This window comes from Cupressus sempervirens, chromosome 7 (genome assembly GCF_028749045.1).
Source record: "Cupressus sempervirens isolate cs-2001-9-10 chromosome 7, ASM2874904v1, whole genome shotgun sequence".
NCBI lineage: Eukaryota > Viridiplantae > Streptophyta > Pinopsida > Cupressales > Cupressaceae > Cupressus > Cupressus sempervirens.
Genome location: NC_143124.1, coordinates 471720417 through 471724831, shown reverse-complemented (window position 1 = coordinate 471724831; position 4415 = coordinate 471720417).

Sequence of the window (4415 nt, the reverse complement as noted above, 5' to 3'; positions counted from 1 at the left end):
CACAAATGCTCCCTTGGCTAACCTGGCAAGCCTTGTCCCGCTCAACTCTTGCCTTTTGTCTTCTCCTTGTCACTCACTCTTTCTCACTCTCACTACAACAACTACCCTTGTGGCTGCTTATATAGTAGCAAGTCCCACAAAATCACTAAGTGGTATTACATAAACCATGTGCTAAAACCATGTGCTACCTAACCCACTGACCCCACATTTAATATTGGGCATTTAATTCTTTTCCCCAATATTAAATAATTACATGAAATATTTTCACAATGTTACAATACAACTCATCAAGAATATTCCATGAAAATCTTTACATGTTGCACGTCCATCTAGGCACAACATTACATAACAAAATAACAATATTATGCAATGTGTGCAACATCCATTATCTCAACAATCTCCCACTTGTTGTATACATTGCATAGGGTCAATCCGTAGCCACATAAATGAACAAGGGAACAATCCCTCCCAGCACATCCACCATCATGGATCAAAATACACCAAGTGCTCCATCTTGGTACCCGCAACAAAATCAAAGTATCCAGCATCTCGAACATGAATGATCTCACCTCCTATTATGCCACTCCCACTGGACATACATAGAAGCCATCCAAAGAGAAAGCCACCCAACCTGTCGCATTAGAAGATCATAAAATCCTGTACCAACTAAAATTTCAAGCACAAAAAACCTGATCCAAAGGTAATCACATCTATCCATAGTTGTCAAAAATATCCATAGCTGAAATAGCACCCGCAGCAAGTTTCAAACCCATCCAACTATCCATACCTCAAAGGTATAACAAGTGAATCTCATACCACCGACATATCCAATCTATAACTTGCAATCACAAGCTTCAAGAGCAATACCTGCCACATATATACCAAGAAGCTCCCACTGCAAAAGATAATGTCAAATCTATAACCAATCCACTCATAACATCTCAAAGAAGTGAATCCATGTAGTATCAAGGACATCCACAATACATAAACTGATATCCTGCAAAAAAAAAAAACTCTCATAACAAGTCTCCAATGCTCTCCCAAGTTCACCACAACCAACAGAGGAAAGAGATAAAGGAATAACTACATCATCTCTCACATGACATACATGAACACAAACCAGTGATCACAATCTCTAACCAATCTCAAATCCAATGTAGGCAAAACTGAACATCCAGAAGATAACCAAGACCAGAGAAACCATGCAAATCATAACCGGTATCATGTCCTTCTACACACACCTCTAGATGTAAACTGTGCAAGTTAGATCTCCTCCATAAAACCCCAACAAGAAGCCTCAACAACACCCAAACAATACCATATAACTAATCATGGATGTAAGCCTCTCACAAGAAGATCAAACTCATAAAACCATTCCTAATTGAAGGAAAATGCCCAATATAAAACTATCTCCCAAACTCAACCAGCATAACAACATATGCACATGGAGATAACCAATGCTAAACCATCTCTCAAATGAACCCTCCAGAACTAACTCATGTACCATAGCTCAAGATCCATATCCATGAAAGACAAGCATAAATATAATGTACTTGAGAAAAAAATGGGCTATACCTCTCAAGTAGCAAACCGCCGAGTAGACCAAGAGTGGGGAATGAGAATGCTCATCAAGATACCCAAGTCTCCAACCAAGACTCATCTAAGAACAATCTCCTCTCAAGTCCATATCAGGTGACTGCCCCTCGGACTTCCTGTTGAAACCATCAACCGTCCCAATAAATACTTCTCTAATCCAAGAGAAATCAGCATCACCACCATCTCTAAGTATCCATGAGCACCTGTAACCAATCAATCCATGCCAACTCCAAATGCAACATAGCAATATCATGAAGTATCCAGCTTATGATCAGTGTACTCAATACTAAGAAACTAAACCAAGATCAATGTCAAAGTTCCAACCATGGCCTCAGGAACATAAACATGACAACATGATCTTACCATCTCAACTAAAGAGATAACATGCTTCACATGAACATACCATAACATGTCACAACTCTAAACGCATATCAAGAGTATACCATGACATAATAATGAAAAACCATCCTCATACCAAGGATAACATGCCAAATAAAAATATAAACCACACCTTTGCCAAGAACCCTGTGAGTCCTCAAGATGCAACCATCTCCACACACCATGAAGAAAACCATCTCCACATACCAGGAAGAACCATCTCCATACACCATGAAGATAACCAAGAACTCCATGAGTCCTCAAGATCTAACCATCTTCAAACATCATGAAGATAACAAGTGCACCATGCAAATGTCAAAGACGATTCTGCAGCAACATGATCTAAGACAAACCTCCAACATCTGCAAACACTCAATAAATATATCAATGCCAACAACTCCCACTCAACCATGGTACCAAGTCACCTATGGCATCATAAAATCCATCCTCTCTAAACCAAGAAGATATAAACCAAACCAGGAACTAATCCTGCACTGTCACCTCATCATTGTCACAAGCTCCCACTAAACCATGTATCCAAGCTATCCATGACATAATGATGAAAAAATAACCATCCTCTAACCATAAGAATCAACCAAGGCATCAAACCATCCAAGAACTCAAAGTGCACATCGTGAGCGCCTCAAAAGAAACCAAATAACCATGATCCTCAACCAAGAAGATATACCACCATAACCAAATCAAAAAATCCAAGCTAATGAACATCAAGGATGTACCTGTATATCCAATCATGTCATGCCAAAATCTATGACACCATGATCACATCCATGAACTGAGCATCTGGCTCTCAAAGTGTCCATCCTATCAGCATAAAATAGTCAACCATAATCCTCCACCATGACTGTACCTGGTAACAACATCTCATCCCTTCTACATGAAAAAAGAATCAACAAATCTTGTGACTTAGGGCATAGACAACCCAAATCCAAGCCACTAATCTGAATATGCATCAATAATGAAAGATCAATGGGCAAAGACAACCCATAACCAAGCTATAAATGCAACCTGTAAGTATAGACCGCTTACAACACTGCACAACTTGTAGACCCAACAAGTCATCACACATATCCAAACCAAACACTGATAACCATATCATCATGAGACCAAACTGAAATATGAACTGAGTATACAATGACATCAAATCTTAAATCACCAATGCCATAAACTCACAAGTTACCATAGTCAAAATATATTAATAAACTGTTCAGATCAATATATCACCAAATAAATCATGCCAAACCTACACCAAATCTGAACCAATGTGTAGAGCTCTCCAAGAGCTTTCCGTTGACTACTCGAAGTCCAAAATCTGACTCCATATGCCCAAGTTATGCCCTAATCCATGCTCAAAATAAATAACATCTGACTTTAGGGCTCTTAAAACCTGACAAAATTTTAAAATCATAGAACCAAACCTACACCATCTTGTAGTACTCTGAATTAGCTTTCCAACGCCTATAAGAACTCTGAAATCCGATATTCTGAGAGAAAGTTATGGCCGTTTTACTAAGACAGTCTTTTTACCATTTTCAGTACGATTTTTCATTTTTAATTTTTTCAGTGACGAAAATTCCGACGGGATTAAATTTGACGGCTATCATGGGCTGAAACCAAACAACTCTTTCATTTCCTCTGAACATGGCCAAACTAGGGCATATTAGATATCAAAATTTATGGAAATGTCGACTTGGATCCAATGGTGAGGTCTATTTTTACCGAGGAGGTCATTTCTGCAAGCTACCCCCCAAAACTCTCATTTAAATGGAACATCCGAAAAACTCTTTTGTCCAACAATTTCACATGCCCAAATATTTTAACATCCCATCATAACAGCAAACCCAAAAGCTTCAGATCTGCAATAAATCATTCATATATCTTGCCCTTTTCTTTTATCCTCTCATGCATTCCCATGGATTCAATCTAGGGTTGCAATAATAAAACCATAGCTCTGATACCACTTGTAAGGAAACTTGGCAACAAAGAATATAACTGTTTCCATATAACCCATAATAGATCTGAAATAAACATGGAATTAAAATCCACATGCAAGAGAATAGACAACATACCCACAAAATTGTGACACAATATATACCCTGGGAAACCCTCATTAAGGGAAAAATCCAGCCTCCAAAAGCATCCATCACCATGTATTATTTAGCAAAAATACCATTGCCATACAACCATGGAAGCCTTCATGGCCATAGCCACAACCGAGAAAACTATGTGAACAAGCATGAATCCACACATCCCATGCCATGCTTTCAACCTTCACAAATGCTCCCTTGGCTAACCTGTCAAGCCTTGTCTCGCTCAACTCTTGTCTTTTGTCTTCTCCTTGTCACTCACTCTTTCTCACTCTCACTACAACAACTACCCTTGTGGCTGCTTATATAGTAGCAAGTCCCACAAAATCACTAAGT